The sequence below is a fragment of the Salmo salar genome, chromosome ssa14 (assembly GCF_905237065.1).
Source record: "Salmo salar chromosome ssa14, Ssal_v3.1, whole genome shotgun sequence".
Classification (NCBI taxonomy): Eukaryota; Metazoa; Chordata; class Actinopteri; order Salmoniformes; family Salmonidae; genus Salmo; species Salmo salar.
In genome coordinates this window covers 79392532-79415275 of record NC_059455.1, presented here as the reverse complement: position 1 = coordinate 79415275, position 22744 = coordinate 79392532, and positions in this window count along the sequence as shown.

Below are 22744 nucleotides of genomic sequence, written 5' to 3'. Positions count from 1 at the left end.
CTGAATACCTAACCCTGGGATAGAGTTTTATTTTTCCGCGTTACATCTACACACATTTTTAGGTCAAAGACACACCAGAATGGCTTTCCAATAGGGGTTGAGTGTTCCTGAGTGGTTCAGTCTCAGTCCCGACGTAAATTTGCTTGAAAATCAGAGACAAAGTTTGAATATTGCTGTCCATCAATGATTCCCAACCAAATGTACTAAGCGTGAGCAATTTTGATATAAACAATTGATATATGTTGCCCTAAGAGTTGGGCAAAGTTGGTAGAATATTATTCAAAATGATTCACAGCTGTAATGCCTGCAAAAGGTGCTTCCACCAGGTAATAAATATGGGGTGTGAAGACATATGCAATCAAGGTATCTTTGTTTTTATTTATTTTTCTTCATTTGGAAAATATTCTATCATTTTCTTTCAGTTTGAAAATGTGGAGTAGGTTGTGTAGATCTGTATGGAAAAAAAGGCAGCAAAATGTGAAGACTGTACAAGGGGTGTATAGACTTCCACTAGGCACTGTATATGCATGTTAGACACACACACACACACACACACACACACACACACACACACACACACACACACACACACACACACACACACACACACACACACACACACACACACACACACACACACACAGAAACACACATACTGTATCCAGCTGACCTGAGAAAAACACCACTATCGCTTTCCGATGAGTATTATATTATATTTTTTCTCTATTTTATTCTATTTTATTCCATTGAGCTTAAATTTGTATTTTTATTCATTTTTAACCTCTTTCAGATCAAATTTAACCCGCTTGAGTTCCTGCTCATTTTCCCCCCAGCTAGACTGCCATGACCTGTTTACACCGCTGGAAGAGACTGCTGCTGAAGCAGAAAACAGGAACAACTTCCCACAGTCAGTGGCTTGCCGATCTCCTGAGGGAGACAGAGAGAGAGAGAGAGAGAGAGAGAGAGAACTGAAACGGAGTCAGAGTCCTTGGACAGGTCTGTATACATGGTTAATGAGGCGAGAGAAGGTAACACTAGTAAAAGACACCAGACATCCTCTGAATCATTAATTCATACACAGGCCTCCTGCAGGGTACAAATAAACACCAAACACCTACATCTGGAATAAGACCAGCAGAAAGAGAAACACCGGAGTCTGGATCAGGACCAGGAGAGAGACAAACACCTAAGGCTGAGTTCAGATTCTCCACTTTCTCCCAGAGTGAACACTGTGGTGCAAGCATTGGCTGAAGAGAATTTATACCATTGTTAAATCCATGACGGGAAGTGTGCACTCTAGGGTGGAGAATTGGGACTCAGCATAAATCTGGATTAGGTCCAGCAGAGAGAAGAACACAGGTGACCCAGACTTAACACATCTCTCCCTATACTACAAAGTGTCAGGAATTCAGGGAGTTTTAAAAAGGTTTTGTAGCATTCCCAGTGTGTAACTGGGTAAGAAACACCTAAGTCTGGATCAGGTCCAGCAGCGAGACAAACACAAGTGACTCAAGACAGTTAGCACCTCTCTCCCGATCCTCTCCCCCTACACTACAGTGTCAAGAATCCATTGAGGCAGTGAGAATAATTAAAATAGTTTGAAATAGGTTAAGGCTTTGTCATTCCCCCAAACACATTCTCCAAAGACACTATGAAGAGATATAAAGGGCAAAAGTTCATACGAAGTGATGTTAGACTACAGTAAAAGGTAGATTCAGATTACGTGACAATATAGATTACATTGCCCGGCTTCTACTTGTGAAGAGAGATTTCAATATCTGAAAGCAAAACTAGAGTATAGCTCTCCCTTACGGACAGACAAAATCAGGGGAGGATCGGGCCAATGTGGCCAGGTGAAAGAGGAAAAGCAGGTCACCTGTCTTTCTCACACGCACATGCACGCGCTGTCATGAATCCCGCTTCCTGAGTCTGTTTTCTGCCTGAGTTGCCTGTTTTCTGTCTTGGAGTCTGTTTCCTGAACGCACCCTGTCTGGTTGCCGGGCGACGAAGCTAGGGGGGAGATCTCTCGATTACCCGCACCTGCATCTCGTCAGCTATCTGCACACCTGGTCCTGATCATCACCTCTACACTTCATAAGCTCTGACCTGACATCCATTCGCTGCCGGATTGTTAGCAATGAACGGTATGTTGTGTCAGCGTTTTACTAGAGTTAGTTTACTAGAGTTAGTTTTGTTGTTCTGTACTTCTTGCTTGCCGTGTACTCACCTCCGTTTACTCTGTCTACAGTCATTCTCCCGGAACATTCACCCCACCCCTGCCTGGTCGTTGGTGGCTTCTGTGACATCATTTGATCTGCCTATTCACTCTCACCAACTCACCTCTGCTGCCCGCTCCGTCTCCTGGATTGTTCTGCTTTCACATTTGAGTCTGTAAATAAATACCTTCGTTCAACTCACCTTGTCCTGGTGTGCTTCTGGGTTCTGCTTTAGAGAATCGTGACAGAACGATCCGGCCAAGAATGAACCCAGCGGACCTGGACTCCGTTCGCCATGCCATTACCCATCAGGAGAAGATGTTGGGATAACACAGCATGGCGCTACAGGAGATAGTGTTTTCGGTTCTGAACTTTTCTGCTAGTCTGACGAGTATCCAGGCCCAGCTCAGTTTGCCGGCGGATCATCCACCACCTGCTTCACCCCTCTCACCTGTCGCTTCTAGAGCTGTTTCCTTCCGTGAGCCCAAGGTTCCGACGCCAGATAAGTATGAAGGGAATTTGGGAAGATGCCGTTCGTTTGTTATGCAGTGTGGATTAGTGTTTGCTCTGCAGCCCCACTCTTACACCACAGACAAGGCTAGGATAGCTTTTGTTATTGAACTGCTGCGTGGAAGAGCTCTGGAGTGGGCTTCAGCCGTATGGGAACGACAGGACACCTGCATGGCGTCATACCAGGAGTTCACAGCAGAGATGAGGAAGCTTTTTGACCATCCTGTCTGAGGTAAGGACGCAGTTAAGCATTTGTTCTCTCTTCGCCAAGGAGCTCGCAGTGTGGCAGACTTTGTTATCGAATTCAGGACATTGGCTGTGGAGAGTGGGTGGAATGAGGTGTCACTACAAGCGTTTTTTTTATCAGGGGTTGTCGGAGCAACTCAAGGATGAGCTGATCTCCTATCCTGAGCCTAGTGACCTGGACAGTCTGGTAGCATTGTCTATTCGGGTGGATAACAGAGTCCGAGAGAGGAGGGAGAAGCAATGGGGCACGTCCAATCAATCAGCTACTCGGTTACCATTCGGGTCAGGAAGTGCACCAGAATGAGTCGCTCATTATTCACCACACGGGATTAGTGGAGGGGTCCTGCCTCCAGATCCTGAAACCATGCAAGTGGGGCGGCACGGGTTAACCAAGGAGGAACGCCAACGTAGACGTGAGACCAACAGCTGCCTCTACTGTGGTAGGTCGGGACATTACATCTCCGCTTGTCCCTAGCGCCCATTATTAAACTGCCCGGCTCGCTAAGTTTGGGAGGACTTTTAGCGAGTCAGTTTCAACCTCTCAATAGTCCTGTCAGACCCCGTTTTCCTGCAACACTCATGAACAAGAATCAGAGTTTAGCGATTAACGCTTTTATCGATTCAGGTGCCGATGGCAGCTTTATGGATGCCGACTTGGTGGAACAGCTGGGGCTTTCCAAGGAGCAATTACCGGAAGCCATTGAAGCTACCACTCTGAACGGCAGTAGTCTGGCACGTATCACTATGAGGACTGAACCGGTTAAGATGTTGTTGTCAGGGAATCATTCAGAGGTTATACCCCTCATTTTGCCTTCTTCCCATGTTCCTCTGGTTTTTGCATACCCCTGGCTGAGAGAACACAATCCCACGTTCAATTGGGTGACTGGCAAGGTAACTAGTTGGAGCACTGAATGTCATGCTAACTGCCTTAAGACTGCCTGTTCCCATTCTGTTCCCAGCCAGGTCATTGATTCTACCCCCCCAGATCTGTCCCTGGTTCCTGAAACATATCACGATTTGGGTGAAGTGTTCAGTAAGCAGAAGGCTCTGTCACTTCCTCCCCACCGACCATATGATTGTGCCATTAACCTGTTCCCTGGAGCTGCCTATCCCAAGGGACGGTTATACAGTATCTCTCAATCTGAACGTGAAGCTTTGGAGACCTACATAAAGGAGTCTCTAGCCTCTTGTCGTTCGCCTAGGATAGGGGGCGCTACAGCGATTTTTGAAAAAGATTCGTGCCCATTTTAAACGGCCTCCTACTCAAACTCAGAAGCTAGGATATGCATATAATTAATACTTGTGGATAGAAAACACCCTAAAGTTTCTAAAACAGTTTGAATGGTGTCTGTGAGTATAACAGAACTCATATGGCAGTCAAAACCCCGAGACAGATCGTAACAGGATGTGGAATTCTGAATTGCGGACTCAACTTCACCACTTTGCCTGTAATTCACACAGTGAGCAATGGTTCATTGAGCACTTCCTATTGCTTCCACTAGATGTCCCCAGTCTTTACAAAGTGATTTGAGCCTTCTACTGTGAAAACTGAATGAATGAGACGCTGTGGAAAGTGGTCACATGAGGAGGGCCATCACCATTATGAGGCCGGCGCCCCTGGCTATCCTCCCCTTTTGAAACGTTTTGAAAGACAATGCAATCATCCCCCTTGAATCTTATTGGAGCTCTGGTTGAAAAAGGCCCTAAAGATTTATGTTATACAATGTTTGACATGTTTGAACGAACCTAAATTTTAAAAAAAATCATTTTTTTGAAAGAGGTGTCCCGCGCACGACGGAACTTTTGGTGCAGCCTTCAGAATGCGCTAACAAGAACAAGCTATTGGAACATAAAGGATTAACTTTTTTGAACGAAAATACATTTGTTGTAGACCTGGGATTCCTGGAAGTGCTTTCTGATGAAGATAATCAAAGGTAAGGGATTATTGACAATAGTATACAAGACTAGATTTGATATGCGATTGTTCCAAGATGGCGCTGACCTGTATTGCTAGTCTATTTTCTGAGTATCACATCCCCTTTTATCGCAAAGTGTGATTACCCAGTAAAGTTATTTTTAAATCTGGCATTACAGGTGCTTTCAAGAGATATTCATCTATAAATCTTAGAATGACAATATTACATTTTAAAAATGTTTTCGAATAGTAATTTAGTAAATTGTAGCGCTGTTTCACCGGATGCATTTGAGGGAAAATAGTAAGTCAACGTTACGCGCCGATGTAAAATGCTGTTTTTATTTATAAATATGAACTTTATCGAACAAAAGAATGCATGTATTGTGTAACATGATGTCCTAGGAGTGTCATCTGATGAAGTTTGTAAAAGGTTAGTGCTGCATTTAGCTGTTTTTTTGGTTATTTGTGATGCATGTGGTTGGTCGGAAAATGGCTATGTGGCTACTTTTACGATATACTCCTCTAACATAATGTAATGTTTTGCTTTTGCTGTAAAGCCTTTTTGAAATCGGACAACGTGGTTCGATTCAGGAGAGGTGTATCTATAAAACGATATAACATAGTCCTATATTTGAAAAAATATATATATTAAATTTCGTTATGCTAATGGCGATAGGATTTTTTCGCTGGATGTCCGTCCCGCATACGGGACGAGCCCGTCAAGAGGCTAGCTGCTGGTCTCATTCGTCCCTCGTCATCACCCCTGGGGGCAGGATTATTTTGTGAGTAAGAAGAATGGCTCTCTTCGACCTTGTATTGATTATCGGGGTTTGAATGATATTACGGTCAAGAACAAGTATCCCCTGCCCTTGATGAGCTCTGCTTTCGACTCCTTACAGGGTGCTACTGTGTTCACGAAGCTGGATCTACGCAATGCGTATCATCTGGTCCGGATCAGAGAGGGGGATGAGTGGTTGACTGGTTTCAATACACCGATGTGTCATTTTTAGTATCTGGTGATGCCGTTTGGACTGACCAATGCTCCAGCAGTGTTCCAAAGTATGGTTAATGACGTCCTGAGAGATATGATCGGTCTTTTTGTGTTCGTGTACCTGGATGACATTCTTATCTTCTCTAAGGAGCTTTCCAGCCACGTCTAGCATGTCAAGCAGGTTCTGCAGCGATTGTTGGAGAACCGCCTGTTTGTGAAGGCCGAGAAGTGTGATTTTTCACGCCCACACTACATCCTTCCTCGGGTACATCATCTCCAGGGGAGAGATTAAGATGGACCAAGAGAAGGTTAGGGCAGTTCTGGATTGGGCCCAGCCCGGTACGAGATTGCAGCTCCAGAGGTTTCTGGGGTTTGCGAATTTCTATCGTAGATTTATCCGCGATTACAGCCGTGTGGCCGGTCCATTAACTGCCCTGACTTCTAGCACCAGGACCTTCTGTTGGAATCCTGAGGCAGACCAAGCATTTCTGGATTTGAAGAGTCGATTCACCAATGCCTCGATTCTCTCTCAACCTGACGCTGCCCGTCAGTTTGTCGTTGAAGTGGATGCGTCTGATGTGGTGGTTGGCGCCATCCTGTCCCAGCGAAGCTCCACTGATGGTAAACTCCATCCCTGCGCCTTCTACTCTCGACGTCTTTCGTCTGCGGAGAGGAACTACGATGTGGGTAACCGGGAGCTTCTCGCGGTGAAACTGGCCTTGGAGGAGTGGTGCCACTGGTTGGAGGGGGCGGAGCAACCATTTATTGTCTGGACTGACCACAAGAATCTTGCTTATGTGCAATCGGCTAGACGTCTCAACTCTCGTCAGGCCAGGTGGGCTTTGTTTTTTGGACGCTTTAATTTTTCCCTGACGTTCCGACCTGGGTCTAAGAACGGCAAGGCGGACGCCTTGTCCCAGATGTTCTCCAAGACGGAGGAGAGTGGGGTCAAGACCGAGACGATTCTTCCCCAGAACTTCATCGTGGGAGCAGTTACGTGGAGGATTGAGGAGGTTCTGGCGGTCCTTCGGACGCAGCCCGGTCCCGGTAACGGTCCACCCAGTCGGTTGTTTGTGACTGAGTCTGTCCGTTCTGCTGTCCTCCAATGGTCCCACGCCAGCAAGATGGCTTGTCACCCTGGCGTGGCTCGGACGATGGCGTTACTACGCAGGCCTGCCATGGGAGAAGATACCCGGAGGTTTGTTGCTGCCTGTCCAGTCTGTGCACAGAATAAGAGTGCCAATCGGCCCAGCTCTGGACTTCACCCCCTACCTATTCCCCGGCGACCATGGTCGCATCTGGCCCTGGACTTTGTCACTGGGTTGCCCTCTTCTGATGGGAACACGGTCATTCTGACTATTGTGGACAGATTCAGCAAGTTCGCCCACTTTGTGCCCAGCTTCCCTCTGCCTCTGAGGCGTCCGAGATCCTGGTTAGGGAAGTTTTCAGGGTCCACGGGTTGCCCAGTGACATAGTTTCTGACCGTGGTCCTCAGTTTACCTCTGCTGTCTGGAAATCCTTCTGTTTGGCCATTGGAGCTACTGTCAGTCTCACATCTGGATTTCACCCCAATCTAATGGTCAGGCGGAGAGAGCCAACCAGAAGATGGAATCCACGCTGCGCTGCCTTGTATTCTCCAACCCCGCCTCTTGGGTCTCTCAGTTGCCATGGGTCGAGTATGCCCACAATACTCTCCCTACATCTGACACTGGGATGTCTCCCTTCCAGTGTCTGTACAGTTACCAACCTCCCTTGTTTCCTTCTCAGGAGAAGGATCTCTCGGTACCCTCTGTCCAGGCCCACATTCGTCGTTGCCACCGGACCTGGCATCGGGCCAGAAAGGCCCTCCTTAGAGTTTCTGACCGGTATCAGTTCCAGGCAAATCATCGCCGAATTCCAGCCTCCGCTTATGCCATCGGAGATAAGGTCTGGTTGGCTACACGGGATCTTCCTCTGCGGACTGAGTCAAAGAAACTGTCACCGAAGTTCATTGGTCAGTTTGTGGTGGAGAGAGTGATTAATCCTGTTGTGGTTCGACTCAAGTTGCCTAGAACGCTCAGAGTCCACCCCACCTTTCATGTCTCCTGCCTCAAGCCTGTGCTCCTCAGTCCTCTGCTGCCCCCTCCGCCTCCTCCTCCTCGGATGATCGGAGGTGGTCCTGTCTACACGGTGCGCCGCATCATGGATTACAGACGTCGGGGTTTCCAGTATCTCATGGACTGGGAGGGGTATGGTCCTGAGGAGTTGGATTCCTCGGCGTCAGATCCTTGATGCTGACCTCCTTCGTGACTTCTACTGCCTCCATCCTGGCACTCCAGGTAGTCCGCCCGGTGACGTTCGTCGGGGGGGTACTGTCATGAATCCCGCTTCCTGAGTCTGTTAGCTGCCTGAGTTGCCTGTTTTCTGTCTTGGAGTCTGTTTCCTGAGGTTCCTGAACGCACCCTGTCTGGTTTCCGGGCGACGAAGCTAAGCGGGAGATCTCTCGATTACCCGCACCTGCATCTCATCAGCTATCTGCACACCTGGTCCTGATCATCACCTCTCCACTTCATAAGCTCTGACCTGACATCCATTCCCTGCCGGATCGTTAGCAATGAACAGTATGTTGTGTCAGCATATCAGCCTCAAGTTTACTAGAGTTAGTTTTATTGTTCTGTACTTCTTGCTTGCCGTGTACTCACCTCTGTTTACTCTGTCTACAGTCATTCTCCCGGAACATTCACCCCACCCCTGACTGGTCGTCGGTGGCTTCTGTGACATCATTTGATCTGCCTATTCACTCTCACCAACTCACCTCCGCAGCCCGCTCCGTCTCCTGGATTACTCTGCTTTCACATTTGAGTCTGTAAATACTCACCTTCGTTCAACTCACCTTGTCCTGGTCTGCTTCTGGGTTCTGCTTTAGAGAATCGTGACGCGCACACACAGACACACACACACACACACACACTTCTACAAGGTCTTCAGGGTTCAAGAGAGCACTGAGTGCTGCTCCCCTGGGTCTGTGTGTCAACCAGGCTGTCTTGCACAGCTCCATCCACACAGGAAAACAATGTGAATACTGAGAGACAGCAGGGCTAACACAGTAAGACAGCAGTGGAACAGTATCTGTTCATAATGCTGCTGTTGTAAGACATTCCCTGCTTAGACTGTTAGTGGCACTAGTTATGAATTCCTCTCAATAACCTATGACTATAGGGAAGGTGGTCTGGGTTGTTTAGCCAATGGCAATACTCTTCCATATACAGATAAACACATATACATGTATATATACACTGTGCAGGCACATTCAGACGCACGCAGCCCAACAGACGCTACAGAAGCCGTTCAAGGACACAGAGAAATTTGAGTTTTGTCTATTTCCTCTTCTGCCAACCAGCCTCTCCTCAGAATCCTCCTCGCTCAGCATTACAGACATCAATCTATTTTACACAGACTTCAGATGTGTGCAGGGCTTTACAGCCAAATCAAGTCTTCCATGCCAACTATTAATCTGGGTCTCGGGTGAATCGTCCCTGACCTCTCCAGCTTTTTAGTGACCCTCAAAACAGCTGAATGCTGCACACTCAGATCTGGACCTCATCTTTACTTTCTTGGCCTTCTGTAGTCCAAAGAGAAAGCAAAAATAACACCAGTGACATTTGAATAAAGAACAGGGGCTCCCATGTCATCCATCTTAAATTGTGATGTGTTAGGCTACGTCTCCCACAGGGGATGCCGGGTAGGTAGTGTGAATTCCCAGAGTTCAAACCCAGATCTACTGAGCTGAAGCCTATGAATAGCTTGGGGAGCTAACACAAGTCTTCAGGTCTCAAACAACGTTAATTGTCATGCAAGCATAGTTCTGAACCACCTTCCTTAAATGAGCTCCTCTCCAGGGCAGGGCATTGTAGCTCTGGGAGCGAGAGAGAGAGAGAGAGAGAGAGAGTGAGAGAAGGGGGGGGTTAACACCCAGGCCCGGGTCCTCTAACTCTGCTCTGAGAGTCACCACCCTCACCTTCCTCACCTGCCCACCTGCCACCAGCTTCTGCTGATCAGAGTAGTAATTAACAGAGTTTCCATTTCAAAACAGAGCAGATGCTTATTTTAAAAACCTGATCGATTGGCCACTTGGTCAGCATGGTGCTCCGACTCCATAGAGAAGGCCAATTACAATAACAACAATCGCCCCTGAAAAAATGTGCACCGCTTAATCAGTGGTCAGAGTATAGCTAGCTTAGATATTGCCTAATCCAGCTGAGAATACAAAATGATTTTTAAACAATCCAACTGACACTGAGTAGACAACCCCTCTCTCCCCTGCACCTAGCTCGCTGGCTCGCTAGCTCTCTGTCACTCTGTCCCCTCAGTAGGGCTATCGTGGTAAACTTCCAGTCTCAGGGGTGAAGATAAACACCAACAGCTGGCTGCCTAATGGGTTGAGAGGGACTGCCTCTGACCTCCGTCAGCTTGGCACGGATGTTGGGTGAATGGATAATCAGTATGTTAAATAGTCATTTATCAGCTTGTTTCTCTCTCTCTCTCTGCTCTCTCCTCTCTCTCTTCCCGTCTCTCTTCTCTTCTCTCTCTCTCAATTCAATTCAATTTCAATTTCAATTTAAGGGCTTTATTAGCATGGGAAACATATGTTTACATTTCCAAAGCAAGTGAAATAGACAAACAAAAGTTAAATAAACAATACAAATGTCACGAATTATGTCGTGGTGTTGCAGGGAAGACCAAAATGCAGCGGGTATATGGATACTCATTCTTTTAATGAAAAAATGTAAAGCATCCACAGAACAAAAAAACAAAACAATAAACAGTACTCACGACTCACAACAGTGTAGCAGGCTCAATGACGCAGTGCTCACAAACAATTCCCCACAAACACACAGACAAACACACCCAACTAATATAGGACTTCCAATCAAAGGCAACACCACACAGCTGCCTTCAATTGGAAGTCCACCCCAATTACCTCTATATAGAAACACCCAACCTAGACAGAACATAGAAAACACAACTTCTTCTGCCACACCCTGACCAAAACTTATACACCTACTCCACCTGCTGGTCAGGACGTGACATTACCCCCCCCCCCCTAAAGGTGCAGAGCCCGAATGTACCTTCAAAAGAAAGAAAAAAACACAGAACACCCAAAACAACCCGAAAAAAAATCACCCTACTAAAGGGAGGGAAGGGAGGGTGGCTGCCGTCAACGACGGCACTGTGCTACACCCCCCCTCCCCAACCCACCTATATCTGGAGGTGGCTCCGGTTCTGGCCGTTCCAGGCAGTCGGGCCACTCTGGCAGCTCGGGGCAGTCTGGCCAGTCTGGCAGCTCGGGGCAGTGCGGCAGCTCGGGGCAGTCCGGCAGTTCCGGGCAGTCGGGCCACTCTGGCAGTTCCGGGCAGTCGGGCCACTCTGGCAGTTCCGGGCAGTCGGGCCACTCTGGCAGTTCCGGGCCACTCTGGCAGTTCCAGGCAGTCGGGCCACTCTGGCAGTTCCGGGCAGTTGGGCCACTCTGGCAGTTCCGGGCAGTCGGGCCACTCTGGCAGTTCCGGGCAGTCGTGCCACTCTGGCAGTTCCGGGCAGTTGGGCCACTCTGGCAGTTCCGGGCAGTCGGGCCACTCTGGCAGTTCCGGGCAGTCGGGCCACTCTGGCAGTTCCGGGCAGTTGGGCCACTCTGGCAGTTCCGGGCAGTCGGGCCACTCTGGCAGTTCCGGGCAGTCGGGCCACTCTGGCAGTTCCGGGCAGTCGGGCCACTCTGGCAGTTCCGGGCAGTCGGGCCACTCTGCCACGCCTTGACCAAAACTTATACACCTACTCCACCTGCTGGTCAGGACGTGACAACAAAAATGAACACTAAACATTACACTCACAAACGTTCCAAGAGAATAAAGACATTTCAAATGTCATATGTCTATATACAGTGTTGTAATGATGTGCAAATAGTTAAATTACAAAAGGGAAAATAAATAAACATAAACATGAATATAGGTTGTATTTACAATGGTGTTTGTTCTTCACTGGTTGCCCTTTTCTTCTGGCAACAGGTCACAAATCTTGCTGCTGTGATTGCGCACTGTGGTATTTCACCCAATAGATATGGGAGTTGATCAAAATTGGATTTGTTTTCAAATGTTTTGTGGGTCTGTCTGTGTAATCGGAGGGAAATGTGTCTCTAACATAGTCATACATTTGGCAGGAGGTTAGGAAGTGCAGCTCAGTTTCCACCTCATTTTGTGGGCAGTGTGCACATAGCCTGTCTTCTTTTGAGAGCCAGGTCTGCCTTTGGCGGCACTGAGACTCAGTGAGCATAGACTTGCTATTGAGAAAGCTCGTCGAAGGCAGACCTGGCTCTGAAGAGAAGACAGGTGAAGACAGCATCCCTAAACGCATCCTGGTTTGTTTACGGGCATATTCAATCTCTCCCTATCCCAGCCTGCTGTCCCCACATGCTTCAAGATGGCCACCATTGTTCCTGTACCCAAGAAGGCAACGGTAACTGAACTTAATGACTATCACCCCGTAGCACTCCCCTCTGTCATCATGAAGTGCTTGAGAACTCTTGTCAAGAATTATATCACCTGTACCTTACCTGCCACCCTAGACCCACTTCAATTTGCTTACCGCCCCAATAGATCCACAGACAATGCAAATGCCATCACTCTGCACACTGCCCTATCCCATCTGGACAAGAGGAATACCTATGTAAGAATGCTGTTTATTGACTATAGCTCAGCATTCAACACCATAGTACCCTCCAAGCTCATCATTAAGCTCAAGGCTCTGGGTCTGAACCCTGCCCTGTGCAACTGGGTCCTGGACTTCCTGACGGGTCGCCCCAGGTGGTGAAGGTAGGAAACATCACCTCCACTCTGCTGATCCTCAACACTGGGGTCCCACAAGAGTGCGTGCTCCTGTACTCCCTGTTCACCCATGACTGCGTGTCCAAGCACGCCTCCAATTCAATCATCAAGTTTGCAGATGACACAACAGTAGTAGGCTTGATTACCAACGATGACGAGACAGCCTACAGAGAGGAGGTGAGGGCTCTGGGAGTGTGGTGTGTGGAAAACCATCTCTCACTCAACATCAACAAAACAAAGGAGATGATCATGGACAGGAAACAGCAGAGGGTGCACCCCCCTATCTACATCGACGGGACCACAGTGGAGAAGGTGGAAAGCTTCAAGTTCCTTGGCGTACACATCACTGACAAACTGAAATGGACCACCCACACAGACAGTGTGGTGAAGAAGGCGCAACAGAGCCTCTTCAACCTCAGGAGGCTAAAGCAAGTTGTCTTGTCACCTAAAACCCCCACAAAGGGTTTTGCCACCAAGTACTAAGTCATGTTTTGCAGAGGGGTCAAATACTTATTTCCCTCATTAAAATGCAAATCCATTTATAATTTATAACATTTTTGACATGCGTTTTTCTGGATATTTTTGTTGTTATTCTGTCTCTCACTGTTCAAATAAACCTTCCATTAAAATTATAGACTGATCCTTTCTTTGTCAGTGGGCAAACGTACAGAATCAGCAGGGGATCAAATACTTTTTTCCCCCCACTGTAATTGGTCGATTTGGATAGACACTCTAGATTTGGAAAAACACTCTAAAGTTTCCAAAACTGTTAAAATAATGTCTGTGAGTATAACAGAACTGATATGGCAGGCGAAAACCTGAGAAAAATCCATCCAGGAAGTGGGATTTTTTTGTTTGTTGTAGTTTTCTATTGAATGTCATTACAGTGTTTATTGACTTAGGACTCAAATTGTACTTCCTATGGCTACCACTAGATGTCAATAATCTTTAGAAATTGTTTCAGGCTTGTATTCTGAAAAATGAGGGAGTAAGACCACTTTGAATGAGTGGACCCTGCCGTGTCCCTGAGGTTTTTCATGCGCACGACCGAGAGCACACCTTTCTTGTTTTGCTTTTATATTGATGAAGCTATTGTCCGGTTGAAATGTTATTGATTATTATGACTTAAAACAACCTGAGGATTGATTATGAACATCGTTTGACATGTTTCTAAGAACTTTACTGATACTTTTCGGATTTTTCGTCTGTCTGTTGTGACTGCCTTTGAGCCTGTTGGTTACTGAACAAAACGCGCAAACAAAACTGAGGTTTTTGGATATAAAGAGGGACTTTATCAAACAAAACGAACATTTATTGAGTAAATGGGAGTCTTGTGAGTGCAAACATATGAAGTTCATCAAAGGTAAGTGATTAATTCTATCACTATTTCTGACTTGTGTAACTCCTCTACTTGGCTGGTAACGGTTTGTAATGATTTGTCTGCTGGGCGCTGTTCTCAGATAATCGCATGGTATGCTTTCGCCGTAAAGCCTTTTTGAAATCTGTGGTTGGATTAACAAGAAGTTCATCTTTAAACCGATGTATAACACTTGTATGTTTTATACATTTTTATAATGAGTATTTCTGTTTTTGAATTTGGCGCTCTGCAATTTCACTGGATGTTGGCAGGTGGGACGGTAGCGTCCCACACCCCCTAGAGAGGTTAAACAGCCATCACTAGCACATTAGAGGCTGCAGCCTATAGGCATAGACTAGAAATCACTGGCCACTTTAAGCAATGGAACACTAGTCACTTTAATAATGTTTACGTATCTGGCATTACTCGTCTCATATGTATATGCTGTATTCAATACTATTCTCATTCACTTAATAATGTTTACATATCTTGCATTACTCATCTCTTATGTATATACTGTTTTCTATACTATTCTACTGTATCTTAGTCCGTTCTGCTCTGACATCGTTCGTCCATATGTATATAGTCTTAATTCATTCCTACTTAGATTTATGCGTATTGGGTATATGTTGTGTAATTTGTTAGATATTACTGCACTGTCGGAGCTAGAAGTACAAGCATTTCGCTACACCCGCAATAACATCTACTAATCACGTGTATGTGACCAATAAAATTTGATTTGATGATTTGGTTGGGTCTAATTGTGTTGCTGTCCTGGGGCTCTGTGGGGTCTGTTTGTGTTTGTGAACAGAGCCCCAGGACCAGCGTGCTTAGGGGGCTCTTCTCCAGGTTCATTTCTCTGTAGATGATGGTTTTGGTATGGAAGGTTTGGGAATCGCTTCCTTTTAGATGGTTGGAGAATTTAACAGCTCTTTTCTGGATTTTGATAATTAGCAGGTAACAGCTTAATTCTGTTATGCATGCATTATTTGGTGTTTTACGTAGTACACAGAGGACATTTTGGGTAGGTGAGCGAACCCCAGATCTCAAAACCATTAAGGGCAATTGGTTCTATAAGTATTTTTTGCCAGATCCTAATTGGTACGTCAAATTTTACGTTCCATTTGATGGCATAGATGACCCTTCTTGCCTTGTTTCTCGAATCGTTCACAGCTTTGTGGAAGTTACTTGTGGCACTGATGTTTAGACTGAGGTATGTATCGTTTTTTGTGTGCTTAAGGGCAACGGTGTCTAGATGGAGTTTGTATTTGTGGTCCTGGCAACTGGACCTTTTTGGAACGCCATTATTTTTGTCTTACTGAGACTTACTGTCAGGGCCCAGGTCTGACAGAATCTGTGCAGAAGATCTAGGTGCTGCTGTAGGCCCTCCTTGGTTGGTGACAGAAGCACCAGATCAACAAACAGTAGACATTTGACTTCAGATTCTAATAGGGTGAGGCCGGGTGCTGCAGACTGTTCTAGTGCCCTCGCCAATTCGTTGATATATATGTTGAAGAGGGTGGGGCTTAAGCTGCATTCCTGTCTCACCCCCCGGCTCTAAGGAAAGAAATGTGTGTGTGTTTTTTGTCAATTTTACCTGCACACTTGTTGTTTGTGTACATGGATTTTATAATGTCGTATGTTTTTTCCCCAACACCAATTTCTATCTATTTCAATAGCAGACCCTAATGCCATATTGAGTCAAAAGCTTTTTTGAAATCAACAAAGCATGAGAAGACATTGCCTTTGTTTTTTGTTTTTTTTTAATTAGTGTGTGCAGGGTGAATACGTGGTCAGTCGTACGGTAATTTGTTAAAAAGCCAATTTGACTTTTGCTCAGTACATTGTTTTCGCTGAGGAAATGTACGAGCCTGCTGTTAATGATAATGCAGAGGATTTTCCCAAGGTTGCTGTTGACACATATCCCACGGTAGTTATTGAGGTCAAATTTGTCTCCACTTTTGTGGATTGGGGTGATCAGTCCTTGGTTCTAAATATTGGGGAATACGCCAGAGCTGAGGATGATGTTAAAGAGTTTAAGTATAGCCAATTGGAATTTGTGGTCTGTATATTTTATAATTTAGGATACCATCAACCCCACAGGCCTTTTTGGGTTGGAGGGTTTATATTTTGTCCTGTAGTTCATTCAATGTAATTTGAGAATCCAGTGGGTTCTGGTAGTCTTTAATAGTTGATTCTAATATTTGTATTTGATCATGTATATGTTTTTGCTGTTTGTTCTTTGTCATAGAGCCAAAAAGATTGGAGAAGTAGTTTATCCATACATCTCCATATTGGATAGATAACTCTTCGTGTTGTTGTTTGTCTTCCAATTTTCCCAGAAGTTGTTAGATTCTATGGATTCTTCAATTACATTGGGCTGATTTCTGACGTGCTGTTCCTTCTTTTTCCGTAGGGTATTTCTGTAAATGTTTTGTGATTCACCATGGTGAAAGCGTAGGTTCAGGTTTTCTGGGTCTCTATGTTTTTGGTTGGATAGGTTTCTCAGTTTCTATTTTTTTGCATTCTTTATCAAATTATTTGTCATTGTTGTTAATTTTCTTATGTTGTCTGCTTGAAATTTGATAGGAAAGCTGAGCGGTCATATATACTGTTTAGGTTTTCTACTACCAAGTTTACACCTTCACTGTTACAGTGAAACATTTTGTCCAGGAAATTGTCTAGAAGGGATTGAATTTTTTGTTGCCTAATTGTTTTTTGGTTGATTTCCACACTACTTTCGCTCCAACTATAGCATTTGTTAATATTATTCAGTTACTTTGGCTTTGATGCCTCATGATTGAGCCTAGCTCTGTTCAAGTGGAGTGGGATTTTGCTATCATCTGATAGAGGTGTCAGTGGACTGACTGTGAACGCTCTAAGAGACTGGGACTGAGAGACTGAGACTGGGTTGAGGTCAGTGAAAAGGTAGTCTACAGTACTATTGCCAAGAGATGAGGTATAGGTGTACCTACCATAGGAGTGCCCTCGAAGCCTACCATTGATTAGCATACCCCCAGAGTCTCTTCCCTGTTTCACACCTGGTAGTTTGGTGGATGGACCTACCAGCTCTCTGTAACCTAGAGGGCACCCAGTGGGCCCATCTCCTTTTTAACCATGTTTCTTTGATAAAGTCTGGGTTCCTGCTCTTTAGGCCAAAGGCAGATGACCTCAAACCTTGTATATTCCAGGATGAGATAGTAAAAGCTTTGTGTTTCATAGTGTCTAGTGTTGTTTTTGTGTGGTGTAGGCCAGCACCATCAGTAGGTGTGAGCAGAGCATGTTGAACATCTGATACATACCTCTTAGGTCGCAGGATGGGGCTTGGGCAGGTGTAATAGTGGGGGTTGGGTCTACTCTCTCTCTCTCACCAAGCATGTCTGTTCATTACCAATCAGAACCCATTAGCTCTTGATAGAGGCTAGTCTATCATGCATATTTAGCTTTTGGCCTACAGTAAAGCACATGGAAGCATGGATAGAACATACTCAAGCAGTAGTGTATGTTTAGGCAGATCTTTAATGGTAGAAAAATATATGGCGATGGATAGCACATACTCAAGCAGCAGCTCCATCAGCGTCCAATGTAAAACAACTGAGGGAAAAAGTCGATAGCAGAACTCTAGAGTCTGTCTGGCTTTAATTGTATTTTTTGCCTGAACCAACCATTGAAACCTGATGAATGAAAGAGGGACCTCTCCTCACTGTAGGTGTGGGTTCCTCCTTCTCTTCTACAGCCCTCCGGGCTATGACCTGAACCACTTGCAGTGCATGGCTATGTTTAAACTAGAACCCCTACATACATTACATGCAAACACTTGTACTGTTAAATACCCTTTTGAGTGGACCACTTATGCCCCCTTTTGGTCTACACAAAGGACTACAGGGACCTAGATCTAATGGAACGGGCTATTGCAGTGCTATACCAACTTGTCTCCCTTTTATTTTTGGTAACTTTGAGTGGGAAAAGGGCAAACCATGCTCAAATGATCAGCACGTTGGTCACATAATGTGCAGTCAATTGAACCAAAATCTATTTGGCTAGAGTAATTGGAGTTTAATTGACTAGTACACACTTTTTTGCTGTACCAAGCAGAGTTCAGATCTATGGCTCATTTACTTGGCTGTGATTTCATTCAATTTACCCTCTAAAGAAAGATGCTGCTAAAAGTTTAAGTCTGAAAGGTGGGGAGGCAAGAGTGCATGCATTCAAACCTAGTCTGTGACCTCACTAAATATCTCTCTAAGAGAAATGACATCTTCTGTGAAATAAGTGCTTCTCATATGTGACATGTAAACAAACATCTGAGCAACAAAACATCAAAAACAGCATCCAGCTTTATAGAAAACTTCACCAAGTTGTTTTCATACTTGGGAAATCAAAATAATGTGTGAAATGCGATGGGAAGCATTGGTTCTCTTCCACAGAGGTCGAAAAATGAAAAGCTTCACATTGCAGTAGCAGTGAGGAAAAGTACCAAGAGGCAAAACGAGAGGGTTAGTATTTACTTGTGATACATATTATACCCTACCATGCAAGAATTTCTAGAGAGAGCTCTTCGTTTAAGCAGCTTAAGCAACCCAAAGCAGCCAGGCACTCATAATCCACCGTCCACCTGTTTTGTATGTTTATTTACAATATGTATTCATTAAACAGACACAAATGTTTATCTGTGCCACCGCGGCTGCCCTCGTCGGCTTAAAGAGCAACATCAATGGATGAGGAAGTTGAACTCTGAAACTTCAGATGATACCAGCGGGTGGGTGTCTGTTCAAATGAAACAAGCTGTGGAAAAGGTTCTACATTGAACCCAAAGGGGTATTACCTGGAACCAAAAGGGTTCTCCTATGGGGACAGCCGAAGAACCCTTTAAGGTTCTAGATAGCACCTTTTTTCCCTAAGAGTGTATAGGTATCTCTGTCTTCTCAGTGTTTTGTCAGTACAGAACCTTTTGTATTTATATATTTATTTTAAATGTATGTAGCTCTGTCTTTGAGCTGTTATTGTCTTTTTGTTCTGTATTATGTCATGTTTTATGTTTTGTGTGGACCCCAGGAAGAGTAGCTGCTGCTTTCACAACAGCTAATGGGGATCCTAATAAAATCCTAAATCCTAGTCCAACAATAAATGGCTCGTCTCCCCATGGTTTTATTTTCTACACACAAAGCAATAGAGCCTAAGAACTCATCTCTGATCCAACAAGAAAACATTGTGAATGCTGTAAGTACAAAATGACTCAACATAATTTATGTCTGTGAGCGAACCGGCCTACACTTCACCAGACCCTAATATAAGACAACACTAACACAATACCATATACTACACCAGCCTTTCCCAAACTTGGTCCTCGGGACCCCAAGGGGTGCTCTTTTCGGTTCAAGTAATCAACTAATCATCAAATTTTGATAATTTGAATCAGCTGTGTAGTGTTAGGGCAAAAACCAAAACATGCACCCCTTGGGGTCCCGAGGACCGAGTTTGGGAAACGCTGCCCTGAACACTTTACTAACCATACACTATATCAGACACTAATAGGCCTATAGAAAAACCCTATAAGTAACCATATTACTACTTCTATGTAATGTTTTGACTATAACACTATTCTGTATACTATACCAACACCCTAATATAAAACCATGCCAGAACCAGTCCAGCCATACGTTTTAATCTAATCTAAGAAATATGGGGAAAGTTCATCCTTGCCGAGATGTTACCTCTCTCTAATGAACCGTTCTGTGATATTGAAAGATAACAGCACTGGCACTTCAGAGGAGCAACCAATTAGTGGAGTGACTGCCGGGGGGATAGATGGCCACAGAGCGGGGACAAAATCACACACAATCGCACACAAGAACACGCGCACACGCACACAGGGGATAAAAGCAGCTCTACTGAGGGAGGCAACCTAGGTGACCCTGACACACAGCACACTGCACCGCAGCACAGGAACATCCAAAGACGACGACCTGTCTTCTCCCTCTCACTCATATTTCTCTGGGAACCCAAAGAAGAGAGAGCTGATTAGAGAGCTGGTCCTGCACCCACACACAGTCCTGAAGGAGCTGGCAGAGTGGTGGCGTTCGGCCCAGGCTAAACCACTTGAGACAATGCGCCAAAGTCTATGTATCGCCACTGCTGCAGTGATCAAGACTTGAGTGGTGTCCTGAATATGCCAACCACTTCAAGTTTACTGGCTTGGGCATCACCGGCTTGTAGATGAATCTCAATATCATACAACCAGTGTGGCAGAGAATAGGAAGACGTGCTGAAGAGGATTAGTAGTGGTAGTATGAAGTAGGATCATTCAGAGAGAGAGAGAGAGAGAGAGAGAGAGAGAGAGAGAGAGAGAGAGAGAGAGGAGAGAGAGAGAGAGAGCAAGATCATTTACACTGAGTGGAAGCTCCATTGTTATCCAGTGCCTATCTGTGGTTCTCTGAACAGCATGTTCTTATTCTGTCCGTGGTTCTCTGAACAGCCTGTTCTGACTCTGTCCGTGGTTCTCTGAACAGCATGTTCTTATTCTGTCTGTGGTTCTCTGAACAGCCTGTTCTTATTCTGTCTGTGGTTCTCTGAACAGCCTGTTCTTATTCTGTCTGTGGTTCTCTGAACAGCATGTTCTTATTCTGTCCGTGGTTCTCTGAACAGCCTGTTCTGACTCTGTCCGTGGTTCTCTGAACAGCCTGTTCTGACTCTGTCCGTGGTTCTCTGAACAGCCTGTTCTGACTCTGTCCGTGGTTCTCTGAACAGCCTGTTCTTATTCTGTCCGTGGTTCTCTGAACAGCCTGTTCTGACTCTGTCCGTGGTTCTCTGAACAGCCTGTTATTATTCTGTCCGTGGTTCTCTGAACAGCATGTTCTGACTCAGTCCGTGGTTCTCTGAACAGCATGTTCTGACTCTGTCTGTGGTTCTCTGAACAGCCTGTTATTATTCTGTCCGTGGTTCTCTGAACAGCCTGTTCTTATTCTGTCCGTGGTTCTCTGAACAGCCTGTTCTTATTCTGTCCGTGGTTCTCTGAACAGCCTGTTCTGACTCTGTCCGTGGTTCTCTGAACAGCCTGTTCTTATTCTGTCCGTGGTTCTCTGAACAGCATGTTCTTATTCTGTCCGTGGTTCTCTGAACAGCATGTTCTTATTCTGTCCGTGGTTCTCTGAACAGCATGTTCTTATTCTGTCCGTGGTTCTCTGAACAGCATGTTCTTATTCTGTCTGTGGTTCTCTGAACAGCATGTTCTTATTCTGTCTGTGGTTCTCTGAACAGCATGTTCTTATTCTGTCCGTGGTTCTCTGAACAGCCTGTTCTGACTCTGTCCGTGGTTCTCTGAACAGCCTGTTCTGACTCTGTCCGTGGTTCTCTGAACAGCCTGTTCTTATTCTGTCCGTGGTTCTCTGAACAGCATGTTCTTATTCTGTCCGTGGTTCTCTGAACAGCCTGTTCTTATTCTGTCCGTGGTTCTCTGAACAGCCTGTTCTTATTCTGTCTGTGGTTCTCTGAACAGCCTGTTCTTATTCTGTCTGTGGTTCTCTGAACAGCCTGTTCTTATTCTGTCCGTGGTTCTCTGAACAGCATGTTCTGACTGTGGCATCTGGAGTAAAATTATTGATTAACGATCTGCAGCTATTCGAGAGGAGGAGAAAAAGACAGGAGGAGGGGGATGAAAAAGGTAGAAACTGTCTCCCTGCTCTCCTGTCCTCTCCAGTCCCCTCCTTCACACCCCACAAAAAAGACAAAGTAAATCATTCAGGTGAAACAATGGTATTTATTACCCTTGAGGAGGTTGCCTTTGGTTAAGAACCCACAGGAATTCTGAAAGCCATCTAGGCTGATACGTATTCTACAGAGCAAGGACCCCACCTGGGTATGTTGTTTTAACCACCCCTGATGGAAAGAGCTGATTCTACAAGGCTTACAAACTGTGATAAACAAACACCTACAGTATGTCAAACTTGAGGTGGGAAAAATTTGATAAAACTATGGGAAATACAATCTTTACCCACAATGATAAAGGCAAACACAAAGAAAAATCCTTATATAAGAGTGAAAACACGGTACGCTGCAAGCAGTGAGAGCCAAAAGAAAAATCTATGAGACTAACAATAGCAGCTTTTGCTTGGAGCAGGAAGAGTGAGGAGGCCACTTTTTAATGCTTACTGAGCAAAGTACCTACCGGCTTTTTGAGTGAGCTGAGAACAAAACAAAACAAGTCTATGTCGGCCCTAACAACGAGCTCGGCATACTTTGCACCCAGGGCAGCAGAAGAAGGAAGCATCTGAAGAATGGATGCTGTTGAGTCATACTCAGTTTATGATAGCAGGGCAGAGATGCTTATTCTGCAAATAAGGAGGGATTTAGTTTATAGGGTACTCTCTGGGAACAGGAGGGAGATAATGATGTCTTCCCTGTGGCTCAGTTGGTAGTGCATGGTGTTTGCAACGCCAGCATGGTGTGTGCAACGCAAGGGTTGTGGGTTCGATTCCCACGGGGGGCCAGTACAAAAAAAAATGCATGAAATGAAATGTATGCATTCACTACTGTAAGTTGCTCTGGATAAGAGCATCTGCTAAATAACTAAAATGTAAAATGTCTATGTATGAGAGAGAGAGAATGATCTGATGCTCGGGGAGAACCTGAGAATGTAGGCCTACATGGTAGTGAGTT